A 13037-nucleotide genomic window follows, 5' to 3' on the forward strand; every position below is an offset into this window, starting at 1 on the left:
TGAACTTGAACATAGGGGTGCTCACCTTGCCCGCCAGTACACCCTGAATGGAAGTTCTTTTGCTTCCTTCCAATCAATGGAGGTCAGCATGTTCAGCATGTCACCGAGTTAATGCAAGCCCCACCAATACAGTTCACATTCCTGACCCCTGAAGTGAAAGGGATACGATGGGAGCGGAGGAAGGTGGTGTATACTTACTAGATAGCAGAAGAATGAACAGCCCCATCTCCCGAATGCAGGTAAATCCAAATGCAAGCCATCAAATGATGTTTGCAACAACACATAGCGTGTCCTTCTGTCCTGTTCCAATGACATCAAAGTGATTGCTCATTTCAAGCCCCTGCTGATCATGTGTGGTTAGACAGATACTTGAATATGCAAGGCATGGAAGGTATGATTAGCTTAGGTAGGTATGATGGTTGGTACATGGTGTGATGGGCTGAAGGGCCAGTTTCTTTGCTCTGGGACACTAACACGTCTTTGCAACCAATGTACAATTTCTTGCTCGGTCAAATGTGCAGAAATATGTGTATTTTCATTATTTTTCTTATTCCTTTAAACCCCTCTGCGATCGTGCCTGATATCAACACGCTTGTTCCCCGGTGAGGTCTAGCTCTTCGGATTGGAATGGAAAGGTGATTTATTGAAGTTGAAGGGACAGATTATTGCAACAGAAGCTCCTTCAGGGCTTTGTAACTGAGACGTTCCCTGAACCTTTCAAGATTTCCCCAAATCAGGATTTTAATACCTTTGCCAGATCAGAGCTGTATTGATCCGATGCCAGGTTTTCAGCGGAGACCTGACATTTTGGTCCAGGCATACGCAGAGAATGCCAAGCAGCCCCTGTGTCTGTCACAATCCCCTTAAATCAATGTATGTGCTGCAGTCGTGTGCTTCAGTGTAAATTGCATGTCAAATCTTTGTCAAGGACTGTTCCATCTAAAAGATATCAAGAAAAACGGTTTGATTCTTTAAAAACGGATCTTCTGTTTTCCTTCTGTCACCGATGCTTATGACACTGGGATGAGAACACGCTAACCAAAAAGAATTACACTGAGAGGGGTAATACTGGTGCCATCATCTGCCATCATGGTAGGTCAGACAACCATCGCACACGGGCAAGCAGTGCAGTAATTCTGGACCGCGAGTCAAACGATGCAAAGGAATGATGGCACAGAGACCCTGGTTCAATCCCGACCATGGGTACTGTCTGTGTGGAGTTTGCACGTTCTCCCGGTTGCCGTGTGGGTTTCCTCCTGATGTTACTATTTCCATCCACATCTCAAGGACGTAGGTTAATTGGCCTCTGTAAATTGCCCCAAGCGTGCAGGGAGTAGGATGTGAAAGTGGGATGTGAAACACAGAACGAGTGTGAACGGGTGTTCGATGATTGGCCTGAACTCAGTGGGTCGAAGGGCATGTTCATGTTGTATCTTTCAATCAGTCAGTCAATTCAAGGACAGCATGGATGGTGAACAGGTTGAGGAAATGTAAACGAGATCGTATTATCATTTAGCAAGTGGGGTCAAGGAAAGAGCATTCACGTCGAGGCCTTGTTTCCACCAATCTTTCCACCACCGTGCACAAGAAGCACAAGAATCGTAAGACAGACACCATTGTATGCTGATGCCGAGAAGTGTGTTCAGCTCTGGCTGAACAACTAATCTTGTGTGCGGACTCGATAAGAAGCAGATTTAGCAGCCACCATGCATGATGTTCCCCAGGGCATGTTACTTGTGTCAGCGAGTATAATATCTTGTTTGAGGGAAAGCATCGGATTCCAATGTAAAATGTCACCTGTCGTTCTCTTGTTATTTGTTTTCCAGGGTATGGACTTGACTCGCAAAACCAACATTAATTGCACATGTCTAATTGCCTTTGAGAAGGTGAAGATCAGCTATTCATGAGTGGAGCGCTGTGGGAGTGTGAATTGGAACTGGGATGGTCTGGACTAGTGTGGGGTGGAGATAGTGGAGGAAACATGCAGGCGCTTGGAGCACAGGAAAGCAAGAGGCTGCAGAGAGTGGTGGTGGATTCAGCCATCTCCACCATGGAAAGAAAGCGGCATCTATGAAAGTTCCCCACCATCCAGGCCATGCATTCATCTTGCGCTACCGTCACGCAAGAGGCACAGAAGCCTGAAGTCCAACACCACCAGGTTCAGAATAAGCCACTTTACTACAACCATTGGGTTCTGGAAGTGACCTGCATAAGCCCAATCCTACCTCAGCAAAGGAACACCACAGAACACCTAATGGAGTTGTTTTCCAACTATGTTTTGCAGTAAAGTCTAGTTTTCTTGCAGCATCTTTTTCTCACATTGTCTTGTGGAATTTATGTAAAATATATGTAGGATTTATGTTTTGTGTGCTGTCTGAGTCTATATTCCTGCGATGTTGCTGCAAGCAAGATTTTCATTGTAGCTGTACTTCTCTGTACTTGTGCATATGACAATAAACTCGGCTTGACTTGGCATTTCTCTTCTTCTTACAGATTCTTAAGGGCCTGGCCCACTTACGCGACTTTTCAGCAAACTGTCTGCGACCTTCAAGCTCGGGGGCACTTGCCTGAAAAACCGCGAGCTGGATCGACCGTCAGCGCTGAACACACACACACAAACACTTCGCAAAGACGTGGGCCAGGGAACGCTGTCTGAAATTCACACGGTGCAAAGCCACGGTGATACCCGCGATGAACAGGAAGGTTAAAGGCAGCTGGCACAGTGTACGATAAGTCCTTTAAAAGAGCGGGGAGGTGGGGGAGGGGAGAAGGTGGGAGAGGGGAGAGAATGGGGGGGAGAAGTAGTGGAAACACTTTTAAGAAGCCAGACAACTTTTAATAAGCAGGAGATACACAGCTGATGTTTAACAGGCATTTAACATTACCGGTCCGTTTTCCTTGGTTCTGAAAACTCGTGCTTACGTTTTTTTTCCCCAATGAGACAATTAAAATGCCCGGTCAGCAAAGTCACCTACGGCTACCTCGACTACCTACAACGACATGGCGACCCCACTATTACTGCACTACAAGTTCAAACGTATCGATTTTTTCCATGCCAGCCAATTTTACTCGCAGAAAATTTTTCAGCTTGTTGAAAATTTTTCCTCAACCAAACTGAAGCCGCGAGTAGTAACCACTATGCAGGAACTCCTCTCGACCATGAAGGAGACTTACCAGTGGCCACCTACAACCTTGTGTCGACCATGCTGTGAGCTTGTAGCGAGTGCAAACTCTCCTAAACTCGCTACTAGACTTCATACCAAGCCGGACGATGCACTGTGTTGACAATGGAACTAAAGACCAATATTTTGTTTTAATGTTGGGGTAAGGAGCATTTGGTAATGGGAAAGAGAATCAGAAGAGGGGGCAGGGATTGGACAGGCTAGATGCAGAAAAAAGATTCCCAATGCTGGGGGAGTCCAGAACCAGGGGTCCAGTTTAAGAATAAGGGGTGAGCCATTGGACTGAGACGAGGAAACACTTTTTCACCCAGAGAGTTGTAAATTTGTGAAATTCTCTGCCACAGAAGGCAGTGGAGACCAATTCACTGAATGTTTTCAAGAGAGTTAGATATAGCTCTTAGGGCTAACGAATCAAGAGATATGGGAAGAAAGCAGGAACGGGGTACTGATTTTGGATAACCAGCCATGATCATATTGAATGTCGGTGCTGGCTCGAAGGGCCAAATGGCCTACTCTTGCACCTATTTTCTATGTTTCTATGTTTCCATGTTTGGTTGACAATCCATTCTCATTGTAGTACTTGTTCGCTAGAACGAGAGAAGCTTTTTTAACCACCATTTTCCATGTTTCCAGATAGTGACATTCCATAATACATTGTTCAGCAATTATTATTCACAATTCAACCATTTCATAAACTGTGAATTTTGGCGAAACTTTTTCAGAGTGTGTTTCAAGGTCAACTCAAAACCAATTACAGTTGGTTGCAGCTTGCACCATTTTAATCAACTCATTTTCTTTTATTGTTATTTGTGTGGCAACTGCTGTATCTCTGTAAATAATAAAACAAGGTTAGCTGCAGAGGTCCCAAATAATAACCTTAATTGAAAACAGTTAATGATATTACAGATTGCACTTGCTGCAGAAGAAAAATGATTCGAGAAAAATTGAAATAGGAAAGCCTATTTCTCTTAACTGCAGGCTGGGAGTAGAGGTGACTTGCCTGATGTTCACACTTAACTATTGTTTGACATTAGGTCATGTCGTTATGGAGACCCAGTGAACAGTTTGATCCATGGAGCAAGTTCGTAAGTTCATAAGTTCTAGGAGCAGAACTAGGCCATTCGGCCCATCAAGTCTACTCCACCATTCAATCATGGCTGATCTATCGTTCCCTCTCGACATCATTCTCCTGCCTTTACCCCGTAACCTCGGATACCCACACTAATCAAGAATCTGTCAATCTCCGCATTAAAAATATCCATTTACTTGGCCACCACAGCCTTCTGTGGTAATGAATTACACAGCCTCTGACTAAAGAAATTCTGTCTCATCTCCTTTCTAAAGGTACGTCCTTTTATTCTGAGGCTGTGGCCTCTGGTCCTAGACTCTCCCACTGGTGGATACATCCTCTCCACATTCGCTCTATCCAGGCCTTGAACGTGCCAACATTTCCAACAACGAATGTCTCAGCTGGAGATAGGAGGGGGGCAGTTATTCCTATTTGAACTTTCTTCTCTTTTCTCTTCTGAGAACTGACCACATCTCTCTTCTATTCATCCTTCTCCCTAGATGCGCACTGAGGTCTATTTCTAAAGACTCAGATTTCCCAGTACCAACAGACACTCTCTTCTATTAAACCTGTGAGATCAAGTTAAAGGGTGGCACAGTGGTGCAGTGGCAGAGTTGCTGCCTCACGGCTCTTACAGCGCTGGAGACCTGGGTTCGATCCCGACTACGGATGCTATCTGTACAAAGTTTGTACACTCTCCCCGTGACCACGTGGGTTTTCTTTGAGATCTTCGGTTTTCTCCCACAGTCCAAAGACGTACAGGTTTGTAGCTTAATTGGCTTGGTATAAGTGCAAATTATCCATAGTGTGTGTAGGGTAGTGTTAATGTGCCAGAATCGCTGGTTGGTGCGGACCCGGTGGGCCGAAGGGCCTCTTCTGTGCTGTATCTCTAAACTAAACTAATCAAGGAGACCTTGTATCCATTCTGGTTCTGTGAGCTCTAAGGTGACTGATGAGGCCATTGAGGGACCCATAGATTCTTTCACAGATGAGGCAGGAAGTGCTTGACATGATGGGTAGGTACATAACGTGACGTGGTGTGCTCCTTCTGACCTTCACACTGGGCTTCTGCAAGTTCCTGACCCAAGGACTTAGTGTGATCCTTAATGCTCCTTATCCATACTGAGTGGTGGGCCAAGCATTCCCAGGAGTCAGTTGCGATGTTGAATTTTTCCCAAGAAGGTATGAAAACATCCTATTTTTAAAAACGTACTTCTATCCATTTGGTAATCTGTTACCAAGACAAATTCCAGATTAGAGTGTAGATGCAAGGAACTGCAGATGCTGGTTTACACAAAAGGGCACACAGGGTCCCGCCCTGAAACGTCACCTATCCACGTTCTCCAGAGATGCTTCCTGCACTGGACCCACTGAGTTGCTCCAGCTCTTTGTGTTCTCCCATATTAGAGTGTCTGATATGGGAGAACTTACCGTATGTAGTTGGCATGTGAGCACTGTATCTGGAAGTAGTGAATGCAATTAATGACTCAATGCCTGGGATGTTGCCTTGGGTTCCTCCAGCACTTTGTTTTTTTATTCATAAAGCAACTTGGGATATAGTGCATCTTGAACTGCTAGATAAAAAGTGCGTTCTTAACAATATGCAACTTCTCTTAGTCCATGAAGCAGTTTTGCATTAGAGGAATGCAGTTCACAAAGGAGGTGTTGTCCCAGGCTTATCTCCAGAAACATGTAACAGAAAATGTGGTTTCATGGACCTGCCGGCAGATTGTGGACCTCTTGTCGGAGACAACTCACTGTTCGCTTCTCAAGCATAACCAGTCTTTCCATCAGCCAGTGCCCGCAATAACCCAATAGCAAATCCTGCTAAAAAGTGAAAAGGACTGAAGAGGGGTCTCGACCCAAAATGTCACCTATGCATGTTCTCCAGAGATGCTGCCTGTCCTGCTGAGTTGTGTGTCAATGGTTCTATGGTTCAGGTTTCTTTATTGTCATGTACACCAGGTTCAGTGAAATAAATTTTTTGCATACAGCTCAGCAAGACTATCTCAGTGTATAAGCACAATCATTCAACTAGAGTATGCACTGTATACACCTTCTGTGTATAAGCAGCAACTGCAGTCCCTTGTTTCTAGAAGGTGCAAAGCATGAGCAATGATAGAAAACATTCATCCCTCCACATGAAGAATAGATTGTCATCCTATTTGTCTCAATGTTAATTAAACTATTTATTTTTTATTCACTTTGTTATCACACAAACCAAGGTACAATGACATTTATTTTTTTGCACACAGATCGGTAAGATTATTGCTATACATAAAGACAATTGCCGATTAAGTAGAAAATGCATAGAAAATGCCCATTGAGTCCTAGTTTGGCACCATTTCCACAGTCTGAGCCGCAGCTTGCCATAATAGCCTTTGCAGCAGTCAAGCGCCTTGAGTATTAGAAAGGCGCTATATAAATCCCATCCATTATTATTATTATCTCCATCCGGATCGCCAGCGAACCGTTGGTCTCTCCTTGACCGGCCTTCATGCCTCGCGGGCATGTCCCGCAGTCGACCTTGAGAGCGCAGAAGGTAAGATTCCCGGTTCTCTTACCTGCTCTTTGCTCCAGCATCCACCATCGACTCTCTCTACCTTCTGATTCCCGGTCTTCGGGTGGAGCAGGAGACGATCCTCGGACCAATTCCAGGTGGGTTCCCTGGTTTCACAACGGGAGAACCAGGCCTGCTGCCCATCGGGGTTTGGCAGTCGGTCCCAGCCCTCCTGGAGCTTCCTTCATTCATTTTAGACCCAAAAACATAGAAACTAAGAAAATAGGTGCAAGAGTAGGCCATTTGGCCCCTCGAACCAGCGCCGCCATTCAATGTGATCATGGATGATCATCTAGAATCAGTAAACTGTTCCTGCTTTGTCCCCATATCCCTTGATTCTATTAGTCCTAAGAGCTATATTTAACTCTCTCTTGAATACATCCAGTAAATTGGCCGCCTCTGCCTTCTGTGGCAGAAAATTCCACAGATTCACAACTCTCTTGGTGAAAAAGTTTTTCCTCATTTCAGTCCCAAATGGCCTACCCCTTATTCTTAAATAGTGACCCCCTGGTTCTGGACTCCCAAAACATTGGGAACATTGTTCCTGCATCTAGTTAGACATCTGATGGTTGAACGCCAGACAATTTCTTTGACGCCCTCATGGTCTCTAGTGTTTCTGCTGATAAATTACAAATGTAAAGCTATCACCAAACATCTTTTATTGACGGCATTAATCTCAGCAGTGAAATGTGCAACAATGCATCAATGTCATTCCCCAGTTAGTTTTTGAAGTCATCGTTACATTTATCTGTGCTACACCTACAGACAATGATTTAAGCAACAATATATGTAGGATATACAACCTAGAAACAGACTGACAATCAAAAATAAACAAAGCAGCTGCCAGAAAAGTGAAAAAAATTTACAGAGAATGCTGGAAAAAACTCAGCAGGTCAGGAAGTATCTCTGGAGATGAGTTCCGATGAGGGGCATTATTTTTTCAGGGTTGTTGAAATTTTCTACCTTTTTCTTTTGATTCAGGAGTAGGATCATTTGCCCAACCAGGTCATGCCAACAATTTGTCATTAAATCCATCCACACAAGTGGTGCAGCGGTAGAGTTGCTGCCTTGCAGCGTCAGAGACCCGGGTTCGATCCTGACTGCGGGTGTGTCTGTTTGGAGTTTGTATAATTCTCCCTGTGACCACGTGGGTTTTCTCCAGGGGCTCCGGTTTCCTCCCACACTCCAAAGATGTGCAGGGTTGTAGGTGAATTTTCTTCTGTGAATTGTCCCCATTGTCTAGTGTAGGACTTGGGTGATCGTTGGTCAACGTGGACTTGGTGGGCAAAGGGGCCCGATTCCACGCTATATCTCTAAACTAAACAACTCGTTCCTTCTTCTCCTTTTATATGCTTCCCACCTTTCTCTTAAATGCACTATTTTTTTTCAACTACTCCCTGTGGCAGTGGATTCTATATTCTCAGATCGAGATATTTTTTTGATCAATTTGCAAGGGGTTTCAGGATGTTTCAACGTTTCTGTGAGTTGCATCCATCGATCTCGCTTTGCTAAACTCCAGGTATTTTCCGGGGATTGTGTTTGAGTAAAACAGCAGAGTTATATTCTCTTATTGCAATCCCCTGGATGTAAAGCATATCAAAGCCGCAGGAGTCTGAAAGCATAACCAGTTAAAGTGAGTGTAAGAAGGAACTGCAGATGGTGGTTTACAGCGCAGATATACACCAAGTGATGGAGTAACTCAGTGGATCAGGCAGCATCTCTGGAGAAAAGGAATAGGTGACGAGACCCTACAAGGGGTCGAGACCCCATACGTCACCTCTTCCTTTGCTCCAGAAATGCTGCCTGACCCATTGAGTTGCACCAGTCTTTTGTATCCATCACCAGTTAAGGAGATGCAGTCTTCAATGTCCAAACATATTTACTTAACTTGCTGGCATGGGGGTTGGCGTAGGTAATTTCACCCGACAAAGACCAGTTCAGCTGAAGGCATTTGTCATCAGGGTCTCTTCTAGTGGTACAGCACAGAATTGGGCCTCAGATAGACACAAAAAAGCTGGAGTAACGCAGCGGAACAGGCAGCATCTCTGGCGAGAAGGAATGGGTGACGATTCGGGTCGAGACACTTCTATTTGTGTCCATCTTTGGTTTAAACCAGCATCTGCAGTTCCTTCTTACACAGAATTGGGCCTCGTGGCCCTTCACTTCCACGCCTATTGAATACAATCTTTAAATTTAAGCCCTCACTTCAAGCTCGTCTCAGAATTCATATCAGTGAGAGGATGTAAATTGTTGCTGTGAATCCATGCCGGCACTATTCATTTACAACTAAAGGGTTTGCATTCAATGTCAGAAAACATTTCACTATTTTGATGACATGCTAATAGAAGCAGATGTCAAGAGTTTGATACTAATTTGTTACAATGCTACCACATGTAAATTGCCCACATTTGCATCAGAATCATAAGTTCTTAAATTCGTAAGTTCATATGTTCGAGGAGCAGAGCCCATCAAGTCTACTGGTTTCTGTGTCTAGGGTAGGACTCCCCACTGAGTTACTCCAGCACTTGCTGTAGATCTGCACTGTAAACCAGCATTCAATCATGGTTGATCTATCTTTCAAACTCATTCTCCTGCCTTTGCCCCATAACCCCTGACACCTGTACAGGGCGGCCCGGTAGAGTTGCTGCCTTACAACGCTTTCAGCGCCAGAGACCCGGGTTCGATCCCAACTACGGGTGCTGTCTGTGCGGGGTTCGTATGTTCTCCCCTTGACCACATGGGTTTTCTCCGAGATCTTCGGCTTCCTCCCACACTCCAAAGACGTACGGGTTTGTAGGTTAATTGGCTTGGGTTTGTATACTTGGTATAAGTGTAAATTGTCCCTAGTGTGTGTAGGGTAGTGTAAATGTGTGGGGATCGCTGGTCGATGCGGACTCGGTAGGCCGAAGGGCCTGTTTCCGCGCTGTATCTCTAAACTAAATTAAACTAAACTAATCAAGAAACATATTAGCGTGCTGTATTTAACTTTTAAACATACTTCCCTTCTCACCTTTAGTGACTTCTTTGTGTTGTTGCACTCTAATTCTTCTCTATTTATTTTCCCAGCGAACAGTGGAAGTATCTTGGTTACAAAACATCCTCTTCTTATAATTAACATGAGTAATTGATGTGACATTACACAGGCGACTGACAGTGTAGATTCCAACCTACTGTAGTATAAAGGGTTGGAATCATTCCAAAAATTGAAGAGAATTGAAGCAAATCTTTTATCAGGAACCTAAATCTGCTTCCATTGCTTAGTCTTTTCCTATCAATCTGAATAGAGTCACAGATTGATAGAGAGATACAGTACAGAAACAGGCTCTTCGGCCTATCAAGTCCATGCTGAGCGGCAACCACACATACACATTAATCTCACATTCTCATCAACAGGCCTCAGATTCTACCACTCACAGACACATTAAAGGCAATTTACAGTGCCAATTCATCTATGGGCTGGCTCATCTTTGGGAAATGGGAGATAACCAGAGCACCAAGGGGAAGCCCACGTGGACACAGTGAGATGGACGCAAAATGCACAACGGGATCAAGCAGCACCTCTGGAGAAAAAGTATAGTTGATGTTCCCGATCGAGACCGTTCTTCAGATAGTTCAGACGGTCACAGGGAGAATGCACAAACTCCACGGCAATAGCAACAGAGATCAGGATCGAACCTGAGTTTCTTCTAGTTGTTGCACTGTAGATATCATGGGTAGTCACTGTAGATATCATGGATGGTTGCTGGCATCAGCACCACCAAGCGATAAGGAAAGTCTTCACACGGAGGGAAGGGATGGGAATGTAACCACTCTCACGGTTGAAGGAAGCCCCGTGAAGTGTCAGCTGTGGCTGAATGGCAGCAATATTATTTTTCAGTTGAAAGGTTGTTGGTTCAATTCCCACTCCAGGCAGTTAAGAGCTAAAGCTGGGTGGATTATTTACTATCCCACTGTTACTTTTTAAGTCTTTCAGTTTAGACCTGAAACCAGGGCCTTGCCTATCATTTCAGCTGCACAATTACATTATTTTAGAGGAGAAAAACTAGCCTGGATAATATTTACCCTTAAACCAACACAAGAAACATTTCGACCCAAAACATCACCTCTTCCTTCTCTCCAGGGATGCTGCCTCAGTTACTCCAGCTTTTTGTGTCTATCTTCGGTGTAAAGCAGCATCTGCAGTTCCTTCCTCCACAATGAAAAAATAATTATCTCGTTAATGTTCCTTTGTTCCTGATGCTCTACCTGTGTAAATCAGTTGCCCCCTTTCCAGACTTCATTTCCAGAGGAGTACATTGGCTCTATATCCCAAAGTCCTGAAAGTCCTAAAAATACAAGGCTTTCTGTCTTGAAGAACTTTTGAAGATTTGTTGACATGTTGAAGTAGCTCTTCAACAAGAGCCAGTAATGGAAGCTAGTACCTGATTATCTTTCCAAAGGTTAGGCTTGGTAAATATATATTTGGCACGGCAGTGCCCCTTTAAAGCCTCCTTCATCTCTAACTTTCCCACTTATTGTCAAATTGTGGCTCTGGATAAAAAATTGAAGTAATCTTGGAAAATCAATTGCATAAAAACAGTGTAGTAGCAATCGCTTACCATCTGATGCAACCTTTTGCTACTCTGTGTGGAGTAATTAAAGTCGAGTCGTGAAACAGAATTTTTTAGGGGTGACTTTATTTGCTGCATGCCTGCTGAATTAGAAAACTCTGCAGGGATCTATTGATTCTTCCGAATTCTGCTCAACTTTTTTTTTCTCTCACGAAGTCCTTTTGAAGGATCAAAAGGATTGAATTATGCATCTGGAAGCAAGGTTACGAAACTGAGCTGTTTGCTGTTAAGGTACGACGTGCAATTTCCCCAGTTATTGAGTGATTTGTATGAAAGACCATGGATCGTAGACCAGGATCGAGCAAGGGCAGTAAGTAATTCAAAGAGCAATAGTTTTTTGTTTTATGAAGTTGTAGGGGGGAAGATTTAGAGCAGGCCAGTGTTTAAATTGCTGGAATCAAGAATAAGTGATGAAACTCTGACAGCAACGTGTCAATTTAGGACAGTTGCTAACTTCTATGTTTTTTTAAAATTTGGATCATTATCTGTTCAACCTTCCTCAACAACCACACCTTCAGAAGCTTACACTATTCTCCGAGCAAGTTTTCTCATTAGCATCAGTGTAATGCCATTTTGATCCGAGATCATTGGGACTTCTCTTCCTTCAATCATGGACATGGGGTACAAGCGCTGTCTGATTAGAGCTAAGGGCATTACCAGAGCCCCCACACACCCACAATTCGGACTGTTTATACTGCTTAACTCTGGGAGTAGGTACCGCAGCATGAAGAGCGGGACAACCAGGTTCTGCAACAGCTTCATCCCCCAGGCCATAAGATTACTGAACAATCAACAAAACCGAGGCTAGAACTTTTAAAATATCGACACTTTAAAAAAAAAACTTTTTATATATATTTATTTTACAGAACCATGCACATGAGGCATTTTTATGGACGCACCTAGCACTTTTACTTTTACTATTTACCTGATTGGAGAGTCAAATGCAACGAAATTTCGTTCAAGGTGCACTGTGTCTAGGTGTATATCTGAATGACAATAAAGTTTTCATTCATTCATTCAGTCATTCATTCATTCATGGTTGACGAATTTGAGTTCACTGTACCAATCATCTGTTTGTAAAGTAAATCATTGCAGATGAAGTACTTTGAGTTTGAAATTGCATGGTGCAATGAAGGCTGCCCAGGGTAACAAGAGGATTGTGTTTTCACAGATGTCCATAAGTTGACTTCTGTCTGTGAGTCTGAATTCCCTTGAAATGAGAACCATACTCCACAGTACAGTAATGAATGGTTCCAAAAGAACATAAGGCCGATAAGAAAGAAAATGAAGAGCGATAGGAAACTACTTTTGCATTCATAGGAATGAATGTGCGCACATACATTGAAGTTTTGAATTTAATAACATTGTGGGAGCTCTTTATTTGCAGGGATGTCTATAAGTCAGGCTTGTGTAATCTGGGTAGGAAGGAACTGCAGATGCTGGTTTTTACCGAAGATAGACACAATTTGCTTGAGTAACTCATCGGGTCAGACAGCATCTCTGGAGAAAAAGGATGGGTGACGTTTTGGGTCGGAAGGCTTCTTCAGATTGGAAGTCTGCATTCTGAATCAGACTTTCGTAATCAATCTTTTCATATTCTGGAGAGTTTGTATAAA

This window comes from Amblyraja radiata, chromosome 31, assembly GCF_010909765.2.
Source record: "Amblyraja radiata isolate CabotCenter1 chromosome 31, sAmbRad1.1.pri, whole genome shotgun sequence".
Lineage (NCBI taxonomy): Eukaryota > Metazoa > Chordata > Chondrichthyes > Rajiformes > Rajidae > Amblyraja > Amblyraja radiata.